This window comes from Canis lupus, chromosome 1 (assembly GCF_048164855.1).
Source record: "Canis lupus baileyi chromosome 1, mCanLup2.hap1, whole genome shotgun sequence".
NCBI classification, from domain to species: Eukaryota; Metazoa; Chordata; class Mammalia; order Carnivora; family Canidae; genus Canis; species Canis lupus.
The window spans coordinates 8,469,107-8,491,630 of record NC_132838.1 but is presented as its reverse complement, the minus strand read 5'-3'; the positions used below and the strand labels follow the sequence as shown (position 1 = coordinate 8,491,630).

General features: G+C 39.9%; 1 long non-coding RNA gene across 5 annotated transcripts in view; it reads right to left on the bottom strand.

The window, feature by feature from the left end:
• Positions 1-22,524, bottom strand: part of LOC140630344 (uncharacterized) — a 94,802-nt gene that overhangs the window by 59,617 nt on the left and 12,661 nt on the right. For 3 of the 5 annotated variants that reach the window (XR_012028108.1, XR_012028109.1, XR_012028111.1), the window contains exons 3-6: positions 14,671-14,771; positions 12,441-12,654; positions 7,340-7,458; positions 4,259-6,008 (exon numbers count right to left, since the gene is read on the bottom strand). This is a non-coding gene — a long non-coding RNA (uncharacterized lncRNA). Of the gene's footprint in view, positions 1-4,258; positions 6,009-6,635; positions 6,745-7,339; positions 7,459-12,440; positions 12,655-14,670; positions 14,772-22,524 lie in introns of those variants that run through there. The other 2 variants (XR_012028110.1, XR_012028114.1) reach the window with 2 other exon arrangements.

Below are 22,524 nucleotides of genomic sequence, written 5' to 3'. Positions count from 1 at the left end.
ATATTCTATGTAATTCAAATAAGTTTTTGTTGAAGGAAGGATAGCTAGAATATTTGTGCCCCCCTCATAAATGGAACTCCACATTTAATAATGAAGTCACTGACACAATCATGACAAAGGGGTTAATGTGGTGGAGGGCATTAATTCCTGGTATTCTTTAGTAGAGTGGTATTTGTAAGAAGCAGATTGCAGCTGAAATTCTCTAAACTAATTTTGTTTTGTCTCCTCCCCCTCTCCTGTAGAGAATGGGAGGGTGCTTTTCTCGTGGAGCCAAGCACTTCGTGTTGTACAACCAAAGACTAAAAGGAATTTCATCTTCAATGGCTCTCAATTTATATTCAGTCCTTTCTGGGAATTCTGCTTGGGAAGACTCACTTTTTAAAAAGAATCCACAGAAATCCTTAAGATTCTATTGCCGTCTGGATGTTCTGGAACTTTGAATCTTGATGTCATGTAACACTTAGTTCTCAAGTGAATTCTTTGTATGGTAAACTCACAGGGTTATTCCTTCACATACGTCATTTTATATGTGGTGAGCTGGAGCTTCCTCAGAAGACCAGTCTGTTTTCCCAATGCTGAATTGCCCAACCACCTCAAAAGTGTTTTCAAGGAAGCCAGTCTTGAGTGTTCAGTTGTCAAACGTGGTATAATGGTTAAAAGCAGCAGTTCTAAAGTCAGATGTCTGCATTCATGTTCTGTACTCAGTAGCTGTATGGCCTTGGGAGACCTAATAATCTTTGTGCCTTCAGTGTCTTCAACTCCAAAATAACTGTTGGATCTGATTGATTTTAAATTTTTTTTTTTTTTTTTTTTTTTTTTTTTTTTTTTTGAGGAGTGGAGGGAGAGGCAGAGAGAGGATCCCAATTAGGCTTCATGCCCAGCACACACAGCCTGACCAGGGCTCGATCTCACAACCCTGATGTCATGGCCTGAGCTGAAGTCAAAAGTCAGATGCTTAATTGACTGAGCCACCCAGGTGCCCTGATACTAATAGATTTTAAAGAGTTTAATAGAATGCCTCGCATATTAGTAGGAGTTCAGTAAGTATCAGCATCTACTACTGCAACTGTGCTTCCACTATTGCTACTACTACTCTACTGTGGTTACTACTATTCCCCCTGCCTCCCCTATTCCTCTCTAACTCCCACCTTCTGCCACTCCTCTTCCTCCTGCCGCTCCTACAATTGCTGCCACTCCTACTCCCCTCCTATTCTTACTCCTCTATTACTACCACTTGTCACCTGCTGTCACCACCACCACAGTTACCATGCAGTTATCATCATCATCAACTGGCATAAGATTTTGCCAGACTTTCATGCCAGAATTGACTTTGCTTCTGTGAGGCTTTCTCATTTACAATGCTTCTCAGTCCCAACTGCAAATAGGAATCAGCTGGGGAAAATTTCATAAAAACATCAATGCCTGAATCCTAACCCCAGAAAAATTAAATCAGATCTTCTGGGTAGACATATTATGGGGGTGGAGGGCATCCACCATTCACACCACTACAATCACCTGTCCACAGGCTCAGACAAGGTAATGGTGGAATTGCAGCCACATGCCACTTTCTGTCCCTGAATTGAGCAAGGCTGCAGATGTGCGTGCGTCACTGTAGGCTGTGCTTTGACATAGGGGAGAAGTGTCACTGAGCTCTTATGGGCCAGATCTCAGCTGTGATTCATTTTCTTCATTCACTGTTGTGTGTGTTCTGAAACACACAAAATTGGGGGAAAAAGAAGCGTGTAATGAAAATTGTTGAGATTCTGTTCTGAGTGATGCTCCTAAATCTTTTCTACACTCTTTGGTCCAATTATCTTTGTAGATATATTTCCCTCCAGGAAAGAATCAATAGGTGTTCTATCCTGTTTCAGTTTCTTCCAATATTAGTTACATGTTTTCTTCCTATACATAAAAAGTAAGGTTGAGTTGTCCAAACTATTTTTTTTCATGAGAATCAGTTTTTCTACTCCACAGACACAAATCTGAAGGCATTCATAGGCACCTGCATACATTCAAAGAAGTAGCAGTGTAGTGCCTGTTAGGGCTAAAAGCCAAGTGAAGATGCCAGGATATGTAGAGAGTGGTCACTATGTCACTAGCCACTAGTTCAGTGTTTCCCATCAGATTGGTTCTGCTATTTGTCCTTTTCAAATCTTGCACCTCAGCTCTCCGTTCTTTCTTTATTCAGTCAACACGTATTAGCCAAGGGTTTACTGGGTGACACATTCTGGCTTGATACTCAAGATGAGAAACAAATACACTTTGCCTTCTTCTGGCCCAGTTGGGTGGGCCAGGTCAGACATTGAATGTATAATAATAAGGATGACAAGTGTTGTGAAGGTGGATGTGCACGATGCCACCAAGCTCACCTCATCTTAAGTTTTAGAGAAGCAGTCCTGAGGGGGAATGGCATCCATAAACTCTGAGGGGTGTGTAGGAAACAGAGCAAGGAGAAGGGCCAGAGTGCTTCAGCCAGGGCAGTGTGCGAGAGGCCCTGATGTTGGACAGCAAGCTCAAGGAACAGAAAGAAGACGGTGTGATTAAAAGGCTGAGACAAAGGGATCACAGGGCAGAGGGTTTCTAAGTCAGAACATGGTTTCTGACGTGCCAATGGGAAGTTATTGAAGGCTCTTAAGGACAGAAGAGATCTGATCAATGAGGCATAGTGGGGACCCTTGCTCTAAGTTCCCATGCTGCTGTCTGTGATGGACAGTTCCCATGCTTATTGTTGCCTCCCAATCTTGGGTGCCCTTATCTGTGGGTCTGCTTTATTCAGTACCCCAGGATCTTGTTCAGCTGGCATGTGAGCATTTCATGCCTTGGCCATCAATCCTCCACAAAGGAGGGAGTTAGTGAAATTTTTCATCCCTCAGTGAAAAAATAATGAGGAATCTCTACATGAGTCTTCAGAAAGCCCTAGAGGGACTGAGTGGCAGTCGCTCCTCAGAGTAGCCTATTTATTAGCTTTCTCCTTTCTCTGGCAACACTTTCTCTGCTGCTGTAATTCCAGGATCATGTCCTAAATAAACTGCCTGCATGAACATCTTTATCTCAATGTTTTCTACTTGAGGAACTGAAATGAAAAGGGTTAGGACTAGAAGTCATACCAAAATGCAGACTCCGAGAGCTCCAGCGATTGAACCATTCACTGGTTGTATGGCATCAAGAATTATTGCTACTTCCAATGGTGAGTGGGGTGGTGTTAATCCCTAGCATCACAATTATTCAGTTCCCCTCTGTGGATTGGGGTGAGGTAAAGGTTGGAGTAGAACTGCTCACTTATGCAGTAACTCTTATGCTTCAGCACAATGTGAGGGCAATGGTAATTATATAGACTGTGGAATTGACTAGCATTTGTTAATTTCTTTAGAACAATAAGGAAAGCAAATAATAGGCTCAGTTCAACAGCTATCACTTAGGGCACGCATGGAAAACTGGAAGGCTTCATATCCATAGGACAGACTGTATTAAAAATTGAACAGGAGATGAAAATCTAAAGGAGATAGAATGTACAGCCTGGTAGGTCTCTAATGCACAAGTAAAAGTCCTAATGATAAAGTAAAAGGAGCCTGACACATGCGGTGGGGCCTTTTGGTGGACTCATGATAACCTTGAACCCCCAAGTTCTCATGAACCTTCCAGACAGGTAGACGTGGCTCTCTCATGCTTGTTAAAAGGGAGAGGCCTCCCAATGTTGAACACAATGGCAAAGACCTCTTGTTTTTTTTTTTTTTTATAAATATTACTTATTTATTTATTCATGAGAGACACACAGAGAGAGGCAGAGACACAGACAGAGGGAGAAGGAGGCTCCCCATGGGGAGCCTGATCACGTCCTGAGCCAAAGGCAGACCCTCAACCACTGAGCCACCCAGACGCCCTGGCAAAGATCTCTTGAAGACTTCCTGAAATACCATGTGGATGGCCCTTTCAAGGTTTTTATACAATAATGGTCTACAGTTATAGACGTGTCTTAGAAAATCATTACGGAGTGGGTTGAAAGGCTCAGGACAAGAATGGATTTATTACATGGGTTGAGAAATGCCAATTAGTAGTATTTCCTGGGAATATTCAGAAGACACTCCTTTCATTAGAGGAGTGAGGAGTACTCATGTGAGTGAGTTATCGGAAACACTGAGAAGCTCAGTGGTGGTTGTTCTCCATAGGTTTTGGTTACCTAGGGCATGAGTGGTTTTGTGTCATGCAAGGGGAGAGGTAGGGCAGATATTGCTGATGTGCTGTCCCAGATCCCTCATACCTTCATTCATCTGTAGCACAGTATTTCACCCATCATGCTGACAGCTTCCAAATCTCTAGCATCTTCATCTCTGTATTTCTGCCTGACAGCTGCCTTAGGTGACAGGAAAGTAGTCCAGGTGAATGGCAGTAGCGGGTTAGACTAGGATTGTGGCATGGGCCAATTTGAGAGATAGAACCTATGGTACAAATTTGTGTGAATATGGGGAAAGGATTTATTTTGATTAATTTTATATCTGCAATAGTTGCCTCTTTTCCTACCTTGGAACCCATGTCTGTAACCCCAGTGGCTCTTAGCATTGGTTTTTCTAATATTTTGGGGGAAGGGCATTTTGCCTCTGAACATGTGTCCGTTTCAGGAATTTTGTGATTTATTTCCAGATTTCTCTTGAAATCAACTATCATGTGTGCTTAGATCTCCACATATTATCACTTATCAGTTTTCAATTATGTTTCACTTGCCTTTTAAAAAAAGATTTATTTATATATTTGAGAGAGAGAGAAAGAAAGAGAGAGACAGAGAGAGAGAGAGAGAGCCCGCACATGCTGGGGAGGGGCAAAGGGAGAGGAAGAGAGAGTCTCAGGCAGACTCCTCGCTGAGCATAGAGCCCAACTTGGGGCTTGATCTTACCACCCTGAGATCATGAACTGAGCCAAAAACCAAGAGTCGAACACTCAATCAATTGTGCCACCCAGGTGCCCCTTCACTTGCCTTTTTAAACATCTTGTAATTGCTTCCTGCTTAGCCCATTCTCCTGTTTAACTCTGGTGGTCCTTTCTTGCTTTCCAGTCTGGTTCCTCATGATCAGTTATCCCTGATCTAAATGAACTCATGCTCAGGATAAGTAACAGATTATCATCAATTATATTTCTACCAGTCTAAAGAAATTCCCCCATCATGTTGCCCTACTCACACAATTATTCAGAGCTGTTGACATACTGGTGTGATGTAGGGATATATTATTTTCCTTAAAACTCACTGCTCTGGGAGGATGTTGAATGTTATTTTTCTCTAACATGAAAGAGATGGCTTGAGTGCTTTGGAAGAACTATAGTATAACCCTGCCTCCCTTTTCTCTTAAATTCCTCCTGTCTGCTGGAGTGGGTAAGCCTTATGTTTGGCTGAGAACACAATTCCCTCTTTCAACTTTCACAACATCATGGCAACTCTGTCTCCTTACATCTGGTGCATAAAACATATAGTTCTGGCTCTTTACCACCTCCCAAAATATCTGCTCTTCGGAGCCCCTGTTAGTGAATTTAGAAAGGATTGACGACAAGCCAGGATCTGGAAAAATCTTACCTCAGATCTCTAATATTTGCAAAGAACTATATCTTTAAGTCAGTCAGTAATGCACATGTAAAGTGTTAAATAATAGGAATGATATAAATAATGATTGAGGGAGAAATGTTATAAGTATCTGAAGATGCACCATTATACTATTTCTGTGGCAGAGAAACCTAGCTATTAGAAAAATCCACATCACCTTCTTTCTGGCCACATGGCTAGACTACATTTTGTGGTTTCCCAGGAAGTTAGAAATGGCATGTGACGGAGTTCTAAACAGTCGAGTTGTGGTTAAATATGATCCCTACCTCAAGTTCTGGCTAGATCTTCTATTGAGACCATCTGTACCCTTTTGGCGGGCTGGAATGGAAACCACTGCCACAGTCACCTTGGAAGCAATGTGCTGGAGACCCTTTGTCTTCCTGGTCTCTGAATGACAGTACTGAGGAGGCCTGCCTCCCATCTGTGAGCAAGAAGCAAACTTTGTGCTTAAGCCATTAACATTGTGATAGCCAATAGCTTACCTGATTAATATCCTACAAAAATTAATTAAAACTAAAAACAGAAGAGTTTATTTCAGTCTGTATATTCTCAATTATATGTTTTGGAAGATGTGGATTTTGATTGGATATTGAAAGACGGGGTGGGATTTTCATCAGTGGAGGTCAGGGTGGATATTCAAGGTATATGACAAGATAAAGCTAAAATCAAGGAGACATTTGTGAGCAAATCAATTTGAGCAAAGAAGGAAGATTTTTAAGAATAGCTCAAAGCATGACTGGATGATAGTATTGAGCTAGATTGTGAAAGGCCTTTAATGTCTGGATAAATATTTTGATTTGATGAGTTTTGACAGTATATGTATATGGAAAAAGCTAAGCATTGTGCGTATTGACATAATAAAGTAATATTCTAAGAAGATTAATACTGTGAACATAGTTTGAGGCCAACATGAACTAAATGGCTTTTCTAGCTTTGAAGATAACTCTTGCTTTTCAATTAATCAGATTTAAATCCTGAGGATTTTCTTCTGTTTTGTAAATAAAAATTAAAAGGCAGAAACAAGCAGTTTGAATGACCTCTCCACATGACTAAGGATTTGCCTAATTATTTTTATGAAAGGATGGATGTGTATTCTTCAGAACTAGGGTTGCTTGACCAGCATTTGTAATGGTCCTTTTACTCACCGTGGTATCAGCCTGATGGGAAGGAAAGACATTACATGAATAATTACATAATTACAGTTGTAACTAAGTGCTTGCAAGGAGGGTGACAAGGAGGCATGACTATATAGCATGGGATAGGGTGGTATTTGGGAGAGCTTCCCTGACCAGTAGAAGAAATTGCGGTCAAAGCAGGACATTGATTCTTCCTGAGATCATCAATTGTTTTATAAGGTCATGAGGTCGAATAGAGGTGGGGGTGGGGGATGTCAAAAGGGTTGGCCATACACACGGGCAGGTGGCACAGGATGCAGGAAATACGAAACCACAGATAGATCAAGAGGAAATGAGCAATCAATAACTCCCTGGCTCTTTGAACGTTCTGTAGTGTGGAGAAGGAGAGCATAATGGGTGGGACCAGAAATCGTATAAGTCAGTTTCAGGTATAACTATTTAAATCCATTAGAGCCTCCCTATTTGGGAAACTGCTCAGACAGTGGTTACAGAAATGGGATAAATAGCACTACTGTCCTCAGTGAGGTACTTAGAGTTATTTAAAAATGTTTATTATCAGGCTGCCTTTAAAGTCACTAGGAAAAAATAGTTCTTGTCTCAGACTAATGCATCTTACCTTCGTTTCCTTTTCAATCCCTCCCCTCGGTTTAGCTGAAGACTCCATTTCCTCACTGTAATTCTCACATTATTCATAGTTGATTCTCCTTAAAATAGGTTGTTTTTTAGCACGATCATCTAGAAGCAATTTAAACAAAAAGCATTTGTATATAAGCCCAGTTCTCTGATTTCCAAAGACTTTCAAAATGATTAATGTTGGCTAGTTAAATATTGCACTGGTCAGATAAGACAAGTAAAGTCGCTGGAACAGCAAATAAACATCAAACTCTAATTCTGACAGGAAGGAAATGGGATTCCAGCAGCCCCCACCCCCAGCAAACCAGAATCTCAGGTGATATGCCATGTGATTTTATGCCAACACCTTTCCTCAGTATAATTCATTGATTACATGGGTCCTGTCTATGCTTTGTTTAATGAATAAAAAGCAAGACAGACTTAGGCTGTTTGCCATGTTTATTAAATCATTTATTAATATGTTTTGGATGCCTACTTTGTGTCAGGCATGGTGATGGGTTTTGGGTGACCTACAGTGGAAAGGTAGCCGTAGTCCCTTTTCCCCTGGAAGTTCTGTGAGAGGGAGGAAACAGATGCTACATAAGAATTGATGATGACCTGGGACATGTGTTATAATGGGGGTGTGCAGGGCGGCAGGCAGGCATACAGCAAGGAACCTATGCTAATCAATAAGCTAGTTACGTTCTCCCTGAGAAACCCAGGTTTAAATTCCGACCTAGAGGAACAGTGAAATTTGCCAGAAGAAGGTGAAGGAAGAGGAGTGTTCTTGGCAGAAAGAAGATCACTGGCAAAGAGCACAAACAGCTTAGCAAGATGCAGGAAATGAAAGAATTCGGATACATTTTGCGAATAAAATATGTGATAGGGTATCCAGAAATGAGTCTGGAAATGAAACTAGAGGCACAGACCATATAGTAAACCCGGGACCTTATGTTGGATGTTATCCTAATAGCAGTGAGAATCCACTGAGGAGGTTCAAGCAGGGAGGGGCATGATGTTATAGGGTGGGGATGGTGAGATGGGGAGGCTGGGTGAGCAGTGATTGTAGTAATACATGTGAGAGATGGTGGGTGTGAGCCCTGGGTGGCAGCAACTAGAAAAAAGCGAGGGCCGTGATGTGTATAAAAACGTGTGTTAGAGGTTATAAAGCTTCTAGATGGCAAGCCTAGAACTGTGCTCTATTGACTCCTGACCTCTGATGCTGTACCTGACTCATGCTATGTTACCATTTGTCCATTAGTCTTCAGTATTTTTAAATGTATGCAATAGATTGCTTAAAATAGTGATCTCTTAGGGTACAAAGGTAAGGCCGGAGGTTCCAGTGAAGAGTTTTCACACCCTGTGAATTACTAAGAGCACTCATTTGTCTGGGTACTATTTTCAACAATACTGCCCTAAAACAACTTTCTTATCTTTTAAGGATATACGAATGTTTCTATAGAAGTTGAAGTAAACTAGCAGGTGAGAATGTCAATATTTCAAATTTTTGTATCGCTTGTCACATTTCTCCTTGGGGCAGACTACACACTGAAAGTAGACTTCAGAGAACTAGAAGAGAACATAATATTCTTCAGATGTGAATTTATTAGCATCTCTCTGGGGGACAGAAGACACCCACAAAGCAGTCCTTTCATGTGGTGGGCTGTTTTTTACTAGTTTTTGGTATAGAAACATGCATACGTTTTCTCTTTTCAGGAGGAGGTTGTTGACCAGAGTGTTGAGGAGGCTTGGTTCTTGGTGGTATTAAAAAATCTAGTCATAAGAATTCAAGTGATCAGTTCAACATTTGCAGATACTTTATTTTTTAAGCTTTATTTATTTATTTATTTATTTATTTATTTATTTGAGAGAGAGAGAGAGAAAACGAGTGGGAGGAGGGGCAGAGGGAGAGAATTCTCAAGCGGACTCCCCACCGAGCATGGAGCCTGATGCAGGGCTCAATCCCAGAAATTTAAGATCATGACCTGAGCCAAAATCAAGAGTTGGACACTTAACTGACTAGCTAAGCCACCCAGACATACCAACATTCGGATGCTTTATAGGTCTATTAAAAAAAAAAAAGATGAATATCCCCTACATGTTAGTTTTTCTATTGTGAAAACATCACTAAGAATTATTTTACCTCTTTTAATTAAGTGCGTTTAGCATCATCTGAGTATTGTAATGATTCTGATTTGCCTGTTGTAGGCTAATGCTGTTATATACTAACAGTGTTAAATAGGACATTGGGTTCTCCTTGTTTTTCAATTACCCCAAAGACCAGGGTTATAAGTTAGCAGAGGCTTTAGGTCCTATAAAGTGCCGGTGAAGGAGGTCAAGGTCCATATCTCCAAATGCCTCCTGACTAGTTCTGTGTTTAATTAAAGCTAGCAGGCTTGGTAAAAGTAGGATCTTTACCAAGTAGGACCCAACACAATAAGCCGAGCACTGGGAGGAGGGTAGTAAACACCATTTGAGAGGAGAATCCCAAGTACAAATACTGTTAGCATGCATTTCTTTTTAATTTTGCATCGCTTTGATATTCTAAACTAAATATATCCAAAATGTAAATGTTTAAAGATTCTTACATTCTGCCTCAATTTATTCCCTCAACACTCTTTGAGAAGTAAATGGGCAGAAAGATGGATGGGCGGATAAATTAAAAGGCTAATTTCACTTGGGAGAGGTTGTTTAATATAGGTTCATCATTTAAAATATTTTACTGTATGTTTTTCAGTAAGAAGTGAATCTTTCTAATATCCAAGGTGAAATTTCCAATGAATTCGATGAAATAGAACAAAACAGTAGAACTTTTTATTTTATTTTATTTTTAAAGATTTCATTTATTTATTTTAGAGAGGGAGAGGGCATGAGCAGGGGAGAGGCTGAGGGAGAGAGAATCTGAAGCAGACTGTACATGCTCAATGTGGAGCCTGACCCAGGCTCAATCCTATGACCAGGAGATCACAACCTGAACTGAAACCAGCAGTCAAATGCTTAACCAACTGAGCCACCCAGGCACCCCGAGAATATTTTATTCATTTTTTATTTTTTAAAAAGATTTTATTTATTTATTCATGAAAGACACAGAGAGGCAGAGACATAGAAAGAGAGAGAAGCAGGCTCCCTTTGAAGAACCCAATGCGGGACTTGATCCCGGATCCTGGCATCAGGACCGGAGCCGAAGGCAGAAGCTCAACCACTGAGCCATCCAGGCGTCCCCCCAAGAATATTTTAAATTGAAGAAGATCCAGTATTGGGTCTGAAATGAATTATTATTATCAAGAGAATTCTGTTATGGATCCAAATCATATGCATCTTGCTTCATAGTTGATGTGTTAGTCTATTCTGAGAAGTCAGGGTTCTAAATTGTTAACAATTATTACAGTTAAACTCCAAGTTCAGAATTTTGAGAAATAGCTTTATAATTGATACATAGCTATATTTTTTCCTTTCTTCAAATTTTTATTTGAATTCCAGTTAGTTAACATAGAATGTAATAATAGTAGTTTCAAGGGTAGAATTTAGTGATTCATCACTTACACACAATACCTAGTGCTCATCACAAGTGCCCTCTTTCATCCCCATCCTCCTTCTAGCCCATCACCCGCCCACCTCCCTCCATCAACCTTCAGTTTGTTCTCTATCATTAAGAGTCTTTTATGGTTTGTTTCTCTCTCTCTTTTTTCATTTCACCCTCCCCATATGTTCATCTGTTTTCTTTGTTAAATTCTACATAAGAGTGAGATCACATGGTATTTGTCATTCTCTGACTGAGATATTTCACTTAGCATAATACCCTCTAGCTCCATCCATGTCATGGCAAATGGCAAGATTTCATTCTTTTTGATGGCTGAGTAATATTTCAGTGTGTGTGAGTGTGTGTGTGTGTATGTGTACACTCCATATCTTCTCTATCCATTCATCAGTTGATGGACATTTAGGCTTTCTCCACAGTTTGGCTATTGTTGATAATGCTGCTATCAACATTGAGGTACATGGATTCCTTCAAATCGGTATACTTATACCCTTTGGGTAAATACTTTGTGGTGCAGTTGCTGGGCCATAGGGTAACTCTATTTTTAACTTTTTTGAGGAACTTCCATACTGCTGTCCAGAGTGGCTGTACTAGTTTGCATTCCCAAGTGTAAGAGGGTTCCTCTTTCTCCACATCCTTACCAACATCTGTTGTTTCCTTTTGTTAATCTTGGCCATTCTGACAGGTGTGAGGAGATATCTCACTGTAGATACACAGCTACATTTTGACCTTACGTATTTGTCACTTTACACGTTGTTAAATTTCCTGTTAGACTTCCTCAAAAACAGTCCTCTTGACCAGCCTCCTCACATTACTGGTAGCAAAAAAAGAGAACTTCTCCTGAGTTCTTTCCGGTCAGCATCCTGGCTGTCTTCAGATTTGGTGGGTATCTGAAGCATGTGCCAAACTGAATTCTTGTGTTACATCTGTCTGTAATCCTCTATCTCTTGATTTTCTTGTTTTCTCGTTTCACATTCAGTCCAAAAGCAGACCCTGGTGACTCTGACTCTCCCTCATGGTACATCCTGAAATCAATGCCTTCTCACTATAGCCACAGCCACCAGCCTTGCTTAAGACACCATCATCTAATGAAGCTACCTTCTAACAGGTCTCTCTGCTTCTATTCTCATGCTTTTCCATGTCCTACTGACAGTCTCATCTTGGTGGTCATACGTCACCCTTTTATGGGCACATCATGTCACTTCCCTACTGAAAACCCTCCAAGAAATTCCCATCCATATTTTAGGCTCTAAGGTATCTGCACAAGTAGAATGCCACTTCCAAAAAAGCCAGTTATTTGGTTGCTGTTATTTGATTATTTGGTTACTGTTGTATCCTCAACGCTCAGCATAATACCTTACACACAGCAGGGACTCAGTAAGTGCTTGTCAACTGGACGAGTGTGTCAGTGAATAAGTGAATGCATGTTCCATAGAGTCAGTGAAACCATCACTTGGTCTAAGGATTCCAGACCCCTTTTTATCACAAGGGAAAATTTCCTGTTTCGTGATACTATCCAAGTTAGGAGTAACTTTAAGTAACTTCTCTATATAAATTTGAATTGTACTTTTCCTCCTAAATGAGTAATTCTGTCTTAAAACTTGTGGTTGAACACCAATCCCAGGAGGGAGCAATGAGAGGATCTGTGTTTGAAGCTGGGTTTCCAGGGTCAGGTTGATGATGGAGGCGGTTCTGATCTGAGAGGGAGAGTTCTTGTCCCCACATGGTAGGGGCCCTGGGCCTGTCTTGGGTGTCCGAGGAGCTGGTAAGAAAGGTCATGGCTGCAGAGAGAAAACAGGTAGCAATTTAGAGAAAGTTGTTCTGCAAGGTGGAGTCTGGAAAGATCCCATGAAGGGGAAATGGGGATGGGAAGAAGCCTTTTAGGGATCCAAGCGATGAGCACCTGGGTGAACAGTAAGTCTTGATGGTGCTGAGTGGTTTCTGGCCTCTGAAAAACTAACTAGGTTGTCAAACAGCAGCACAATGAAAGCATGTTTTTTTTTTTTTTTGAAAGCATGTTTTTGATGAAGGTGAGAATTAAAATGATAAGACACACCCATGCTGGTCCAAAAAGAAAGAAGGAAGAGAAAAGAAATGTAGGAGCCTTATTTTATTTTATTTTATTTTATTTTATTTTATTTTATTATTTTATTTTTCTTACTTAAGAAAGATTCTAGTTTTCAATACTGTGATTTCATGATGTCTATTAATATTACTAAGACAACATCTCACTCACGCCTCCAATACTGCCTCTTTTGTCAAAGGCGAACTGCTGTTAAAATTTATGGTCACCTATAGTTTACTTGGTGTTCGTGCCCATATTATACCTGGAAAAGGTTTGGCTAGTTTCTTCTTTTTAGCGGGCTGGCCAGATGTTTTATGACAAATAGACACAGTTTTTGCAATTACCCACTAAGTATGACATTTAGCAACTAGACAGTTGGCTGCAATCTTTAAAATATGATGCTTGTGGAGAGAACAATATCTGTTAATAATTGAAATGCTTTTCCAAGTTATTAGCTTTCAGTTTTTATTTTCTCTGTGCTTTTTCTACCCATCTATTGAAATTTTCCATCCTCTTATTTTGTCAAAAAATAATTTGTAAGTTAAATATTTTAACCATTGGCTCTAAAATATTGATAAAATAGCCACATGGACAGTTTAATACCTACTTTAAGGTACGGATAAATTTTTTAGGAAAATACGCTAAAATTTATGTATGCTTTTATTTACAAATATTAGCACATAAGAGGCACATGGATCCTGATAGCCCTCTGATATGGAAGCATTCATACTGCCTTCTCTTTTGAGAAATACAAAAACATACCATAAGCTTCTGTTTTGTTTTCACTCCCCCTCCACTCCACTACCCCATCCTTCTCATAGTTTATCTTCTTGAGTTCTTGGCTCTCTAAACTCAACACATCTTGAGGGTATGTTGGCACCCTCAAAGCAAAAGGTGCCTGGAATGTACGAGGTTAGTCTGTTGGGAGTGCAGCCATTCCATTGGCCATACCTCTTCACTCTCTGGTGGATGTGATGGCACAGCTCAATTCTCTGGGGAGGGAGTAATCTAGCCTGGTGATCTTGGATGACCTTGGGAGAACTGGGTGGGGGTGGGCATCTTCCTCTGTCCCCTGGAGAACATCTTGTTGCACTGCCAGAAGGGGATCTGTCTCTCAAATTACATTTGTTAATCTACAGTTTGACCCAGTTAAAACTCAAATTTGGGATAATTAGGCATTGCTGGTATTCAAAAGAATTTCCTTTTTCTGAATGCATGCCAGCTTAGTGGAAAGCACACGGGTTGTGCACCCAGGGAGGCCTGTTGCTCATTAGGTACGCAGATACCCAAGAGCAAAGTGCTTAACTTCCAGCCCTCACTCTCCAGGGAGTTAGAAAGATTGAATGGCCTATTACTTATCCATCCACTTCAGCAGAGTAGCCTCCTTGTTGGTCTGGGTCATGTCCAGAGTCCCTAGTGTACAAATCTAAGATGTATTTGCACAAAGCAAAAAAACCCTGATTTAAATTTTGAGCTGAGCTGACTTATTACTATGGAGATAGACTACATCTCTATTTTCTCTTTAGGATTAAATTGATTTATCTGTAAAATGGTGATTAATTGCTTTAAAATCTTCAAGGGATAAAATTGCTGAAAATGTGAAAGCAGAAACAAACAGAAAACCAAAAACCTTTCTGTGTGGACCCATTCAGGTAGCCATGTATTCAGGCAAGTGTTCTGAGGTCATTAAGCAGAACTGAGAGATAATTTGGTGTAATTAGAAGTGAATTACCTTGGAGCCAGGTACATCCAGTTTTGAATCCCAGTTCTGATTCGTGGCCGCTGAGGAGCAGTGATTATGCCGCTTGACATCTCTGAGTGCTAGTTCCTTATCTGTAAAATGGAGACAATAATGGATTAGATCTGATGTTTCTAAGGCACCCAGCACAGCATGTGACCCATGGAAGTCAATAACAAAACATCACTATTATTTTAATACCATCCTGTTAGGATGACTGAATTTTCTTATATTGTAAAATGTTCATTGCAGAAGTGTTGATTAAATATAAATTTTTATCATGTGTCTAGTGAAACCTTCAGCAAAACAGAAAAGAAATTCAATGGCATTCATAGCTCATCAGAGCATATGAGTTTTGGGAAGAGGTGGGAAGTTGCCATATTTGGTGTGAGTTAAGAGGGAATCTATAGGCTGGTTGCTAAAATACTTTTCTCTCCGTTTTTAAAGGTATTTCTGGTGTTCTCAGGGACCGCAGTGAATTAGACTGCCTGTTCTTGAATTCGTTAAACCATGTGTGATATGGTTTTTTAAATGCTCTTGACCCATGCTTGAGGCCCTGGGTAGAGGCCGGGCATTACCCTTTTTAGCCAACTCTTCCCCAACCTACTTCCCTTACCAGGCCCCCACCTCCTGGCTCATAACTTGGCTATAATCATTCTGGGGCCAGGCACCAGCACAGAGGGACAGACCATGTCCCCAGGCTGACCCTGAGCCTGTTCACTGCCTTACATATTCCTTCCCAAGGAAACCACAGTGAAGATGTTTCCCCACAGCCCCTTCTGTGCCTCCCTTAATTCCCTGTGTAGCCCCTTCTGACATGACATGTGCCCCCTCTCTTTTTTATCTCTTTTTTCCCCATAGGTTTTATTAGATGTAATTAATAAGTAAAAATCACATATATGTAAGGTGTACAGTGTGACATTTACACACACACACACACACACACAGCAATACCTTGTGTGCAGCCATTCTCCATTGTTTTTTTGTTGTTTGGGGTTTTTTTGGCTATACTTGTGTTGTTACAGCTTCTTAATTGGACTCTGGAACACTCCTAGGGCTATTTTCATTGTGGATAGCTGTCTCATTGTTAGTTTCTGTAGAGGACAAAGACTTGTGTCCTCTTCTCTGCCATCTTGCTGACATCATTCTCAAAATGATCTTTGCAATGGCAGTTGCCTACTGCTGGTCTTGCTATATCTAAATAAGAATGAGCCTACTAAAATGCCATGGTCCTAATTCAGGAAACAATGGACTTTGGTGAGGATGTGGAGAAAGGGGAACCCTCTTACACTGTTGGTGGGAATGCAGACTGGAATATATAGCCACCCTGGAAAACAGGATAGAGGTTCTTCAAAAAGTTAAAAATAGAGCTACTCTACAACCCAGCAGTTGCACTACTAGGTATTTATCCAAATGATACAAATATAGGGATTCAAAGGGACATCTGCAACCCAATGTTTATAGCAGCAATATCCATAATAGCCAAAATATAGAAGGAGCCCAGATGTCCACTGACAGATGAATGGATAAAGAAGATTATAGCTATGCAATGGAATATTACTCATCCATCAAAAAGGATGAAATTTTGCCGTTTGTAATGATGTGGATGAAACTAGAAGGTATTAGATTAAGCAAAGTAAGTCACTCAGAGAAAGACAAATATAATATTATTTCATTCATATGTAGAATTTAAGAAACAAGACTGAGAACATAGGGAAAGAGAGGAAAAAATAAAACAAGGCAAAATCAAAGAGGAAGACAAACCATAAGAGACTCTAAATCATAGGAAACAGACTGAGGGTCACTGGAGGGGAGGTGGGTGGGGGAATGGGGTAACTAGGTGGCAGGCATTAAGGGCGGCATGTGATGTAATGAGCACTGGGTGTTATATGCAACTGTTGAATCTCTAAATTCTACCCCTGAAACTAATAATACACTATATGTTAATTAAATCAAATTTAAATTAAAAAGTAAGTAAAAATACCACAGTTATATAGAATTGATGCTAAAGGCTGCCTCAAATCTTTTCCAGGCACTTTGATACAAAAATGATTTTCTTGTGTACATAGATATGACAGTTGAATGTGTAAAAGAGTATATGCACAATGTGTGTACTTTCTGTCTCCTTGAGCAGGGAACCAGACCAAGCTCAGGCATTTCATTTTGTCTCTTTATTTCACAGTATTGTTAAAAACCAGAGTTTACTTTGAAGTAAAAATGACAATTAAAAAAAAAAATCCTAGAGGCTCCCTGGCTTTCACTCTCTGCTACTCTCTCTTTCTAATAACTGTTATATCACATCCAGTCATCCCAACACCACTGAGAAATCTGTGCTCACCTGAAATGCCATGTGTATGTGAAAGGGCCTAAATTATGTTTCCAGGGGAAATACAAATTTGAGTTTTTTCTTCTAGGTGAGTTTAAAATTTTAATTTTAATATGACAGTAAAGTGAGTTGATCTATATGCCCTGGATTAACAGAGAACTAAGTCAGGAGAAGGAAATCCTCCACATTTGGTGGCTGCTGACATAGTGACCTCATATTTCCATGGCTTAAAAAAAAAAACTTTCCCCTAATCAAAGCTAGCTACCTTTCTGACATTTCCATTTTTCCTTGGAAGAACTGGAAAGAGAATATTTTTCATAACACAACTATTAGTACTGATTACGATAATAGTAGGTTTTAAATTTGATATTTTTTCTGATGTCAGCAACTATTTTCCTCCTCAAGATTGTTTCTTATTGTTGAGCCATAATGATACGTTTATGTTACTATGTGTGCAAATTTATTTTTGTGTTTAAAATTTTCCAAAGAGACTGGATAATTAAAAACTTCTCAGAATTTTAATGCAACTTTTATCGGAAAAGTTGCATTTTTTCCCCCCTGGGAATGATGTTTCATGATATCATATGTCTGAAGGTTCTCTAATTCTCTTTGCAGCAACTGGGACCAGATGGATTTATAGTTAATTTACAACAAGACATTTTTAGATGGCAGTGTCTGAGACATCGTGACAAATAAACGTAACCAGGAAGGATAATGGTTGAGAGCGAGACATCAAGGGTCAGGTGGCCTGGGTTTTAATACTGGATCTAGCTCTAACTAGCTATGTGGCTTTAGGCAAGATACTAAACTGTCTGCTTCGATCCACTCGATAGATGTGGAAAATGCAGTGTCTGCTTTTTATTATTTGTCTAGACGGATGCAGTATTTCATAGAAAACTTAGTACGCCCTCAGTAGGGGAAATTATGCGAACCTAAAACCGCTTCAAATACTATTTGATTATGTTCGTGATGAAATTTGAAGCCTCTTAAACATTATCACTTATTTTTTGTGATGTTGCAGTATTTATCTTTATGATACGTGATAAGGCAGAGAGATTCTTGTTTTTAAAGGAAAATGTCAGAGCAAGATTAGCATGAAGTACATTTATGCAGCATAGTAACAGCTAGATATAATAATATCCCATTTAAGATAAAAGTCCGTGTGTCCCATGGACCAGGAACTGGAGGCCACGTTTGGTGACCAGGCCTCTCTCCCTGTACAGTTTGCTAGTGATGTCATTTTATCATCACACCTGCTAAACAGACTCAACTCTGGGATTGGGCAGATTTTACAGAAGTGAAAATGAGGTATACAGAAGGTGGGAGAGCTTCCTAGATGGCACACAGGGTAACCAACACCAGGTTTTCAATCCAGACTGTGTCTGACTCCGTCTTTGACCCATCTGAACTAAACATGAATCAATCCAACATAAATCAATTCAGGAAATATTGATGAGATGTTTTCCTCAAGGCTCTGGAAATTCCCATTTGCCCTCAGAAAAATGGGGGAGGGGGACAAAAAAAGAATCTTAATATATGCATTTACCCCTTAGGGTTCCTACAGACCTTAGAGTCTGGCATGCATAATGTAGTTTTGCATTATGTTAATGAAATGATACATGCATTTGCTTTATAACTTTGCAAGACATGATCTCCACTGAGGAAATTATAGTCTAGTGTATAATAATATTAAAATACCGGGTCATCACAGGAAGTAATTATCTACTGATCTTACTCTAACTTGGAATAGTAAATTCAGATGGAGTAGCCTGGTACTTAAATTTGGATTTCCAATTTAGTTTTAGCTGAACTTAACTAGGTGAGCCATCAAAGCTAGACGTTTGGATGGCTGAGCAAGAGCAGAAGTGCTGGTGTTTTTGGTAGGTTGAAACTGGCGTGTTTGTACCCTGAAGGACTCTAGGCATCAAAGACATGAAGTATTTGAGAGGATAAGAGGGTGAAAGCCACCAAAACTGAGATTTACTTAGACTAGCAAAATTCCTTTACTTTTTTGAAGACTTTTCTAGGACATTGCTTCTGGTTTCAATGTTACAGAGAGTAAAGGGTTGTTCTGATGGAGAAACAGCTTAAAAATGTGGAAATTTTCAAATGACTCCAGCTCAGTTTTTACTATAATTTTGTTATTGAGGGATTTTGTACCCTTTTCAGTTAATGTTGGTCAAAATTAATTGTTGGATTTATGCAACCGTCAGAGCCAGAGTGTGTGATGTTTTCTAAGAAAAGCAAAAAGGAATGATTAACAAAATATTAGATGTGTCAAAGAATGGCTGATTTTTCTCATTTTCTCTTCCCTACATCCAAGTGAGGATTAATATTGATAAATGTTATTTAAGCTCATTTAGCAGAAAACAAGTTGAGCATTATAGAGTGCTAAAGTAAATCTTTGTGGGAAATAAATCATTATTTTGATTATACGCCAGATTTCCTGATGAGAAAACACAATTACTTGAAAGTATTTCATATGTTAAAAAGAATGAAAATTATTATTTTGAGCATTTCATTAGATTCCCAACTTCCTGATACTATGACTATTGTCAAGAAAATGCCATATATAAGAGGAACGGTGTGATTTCCATGATTTATCAAGAACTTTGTTCCAAAGATAGTCAAATGATTTTTTTTTTGTCAAGTAAATATTTCATGACATAGTTAAAAATAACTGTTGTAAAAGACTAATACAGGGTTTGGCATGCAAATGATGCTCAATGGCATAACGGATGGGGCTTGGCTTTCCAATGGTTCTTTCATAGGATTTTTCATTTCCATCTATCAGATGCCGTTCCCTGTGTGGTTCCCATATTACAGCCATTTCTCTTCAGCTATGACAGAACACGGTGTCACACTCAACCAATGGTCTCCAGGTCCCTATGGACCACATAGGCGCACAGACAGGAAAGACATACATTTTTTGTGTCAGGGAGTAATGAGCATCCTTCTTTCCACCTGCAATTTTCACCACGGTTCTTTGTTTGCCTGTTGATCCCAAACAATTCTTTGCTCATGACATTCACACTCTCTCAAAGGGTTCTTTATTCCCCTGTACCTTGCAGCCCGGGACGGCTATGGAAATTTGAAATGAACATGAAAATAGGATTCCAGCTAGGTGACACCGAGAAATAATGATGAAGGTAAACGATGAGCCCAGTTTTGATGTATTATTTAGAAACCTTGCATCGCTTCCATGAAGCTGTTCCCCTGAGCACCGACGAGGCGTGACAGTTGGAAATGCCGTGATGGGCAGATGGAGGGAAATCATGTTAAATATGCTTTTTCTCCTCCCCTCCCCATGTGCCTTTGTGTACTTGCTCAGGGGTCAAGAAAAAAAAAAAAAGCCTTGCTCATCGGCATGACTTATAATCATTGCACTGCTCCAGATAATTGTACCTTGTTGGTAATCAGTGATTAATGATTTGTCTGTTTGTCAGGAGTCATTTGCCACATGCTTGTTGCTGCTTCGCCTTCTTTGTGTGAATGGTGTTTTATTTCATTAATGATGCTCTTCTGGACTGTAAAACAAGAGACTTGGAAACAAGGATGGATGCTTATACAGCAGGCAGGCTTGGCTTTCGCTGCTCAGGTAACAAAGAATGCGAAGGGATACTGTAAAGCAAGAAGCCAATTTTGCCTCTACAGTACTGGAAAGATGCAGATGCATTCATTCTGCCTGTAGAAATCCCCAGTGATTCTGCTGTATAATTAGAATCTTTTCATGAAGATTTTATTGTGCCTGTATAGCCATCTCATTTATGGAGCCTGTAAAAATGTGTATTTTTAATTAAACAATGGAAGCAGGTTACTCGTAGGTGAAACTGCCTCCACTGCTCGTTTCACACCACGCTCCTTCTCCTTCATAAAAAATTAGTCAGTGGCTCCTTTTCTCAAGGATTTGTTCTGGGGGATTGAGGGCTGCCCCTACTTAGGCTGCAGCAGTTAAAGGTTCCACTGCCCCATACCATTAGCGCCCCTGCAGGATATGAAGGGGTGAGTGGCCTACAGGTGGAATGTTCTGCAAGTGAGGCCCCAGGCAGTCTCCAGGGGGGCTGCCTGCCATGCTCTGCTTGAGGCGTGGTGTGAGAGGCGGTCATCAGAGGAACGACTTACCAGGTATTGGCAGGCAGGGTTACATTTAACACCAAATAATAAAATTAAGTGATAAAAGTGGAAATATTAGAGAAGACAGCACTTGGGGAATGATGGAAGAGCACTCCAGATGAGATAAGACTCTCGGTAAAGGTTAACCTGACTGACTGATGAAGAAAAATTAGGACAAGAATAACCACAAGACAACACAATTGTAGGACTGTGCGCAAATTGAGTGTTCAGTGTGAGACATAAATGGGGAGGGGGTAAGAAAAGTTCTTCAAAAGGGCTGGGACAGGATATGCTTCTTTTGGAATATTTCAATAACACTATGAAAAGATGTCTCTTTTATGATGCCTCAAACCAGAGACTGAGAAATAACCTACAATTGACGCTGATGATTTTATTTGCTCGGTGACCCTGAGGCTCTGGGTAACAGTGACATGTACAGGAGCATATGAAGTGCACTGGCATCCCAAGTTTTGCATAGGAGAGAGCAAATAAAAGGGACAAAAGCTTCTATCCATATCTGTCCTGATAATATTCTCGGCCAACGATAAAAGCTGGAAGTGCTCATACAAGGATCCATGGAGTTGGGAGACTAATGGGTTCTCTGGTCCAGGAGAACTCTGGGGTGTGCTATTCAGGGGACCCTGTCAGAGGGCATACCTTCTGACAGGAAGCTTCTGATTAGCCAAGGGAGATTCATCGCTGGCACTCATACCTGTAAGCCTGAAAGCCTCAGCAAGTTTGCTACAGAGAATGACCCCAGGGCCTTTACTCTCAAAACTTTGACAGCTGGGGATTGCGCTAGACTTGTCCCTGGCGTTAAGGAGGCATCATTCCCAGATTCCCACTTTTCTTTTCCTAAAAGCCTACAATCAATGTAATAATCAATGTGACAAAACTGGCCCAGATGCATACTTTGAGCAAGAGGCTCTAAGTTCCTGAGTGTTAATTGTTGGCAATGAGCTTATTCATATGCTTTAAGTATTGTTTCTAGAATAATTACACAATTTAAAATGATGTTAGTGGTTTGGAAACTATGGATTTCCATCCTTGTGGAAAAATATGATAATATATTATATAAAATTATAATTATAATATATAATTATAATACATATATATTATATATGTATAGATACATATAATATGTATCTATATGTATCTTTTAGAAGCTGCCAGGTCTAATTGAATTTACTTCTCTAGGTTTTAAGGCTTAAGCCTTGTGATGGTATTTGTTTTTTAGGGAAGAAGTCCTGTGTTAGGACCTTTCATCTTGCTTTATTTTCCTCCCTTTGTGTTTGAGTGACTTTACATCTGGAATTCAGGACACACATATTCATTTACTCCTTTAATACACGTTTATTGAGTGACTACCAAGTACTGCTCTTCTATGTGCTGGGGAATAGACACGAATA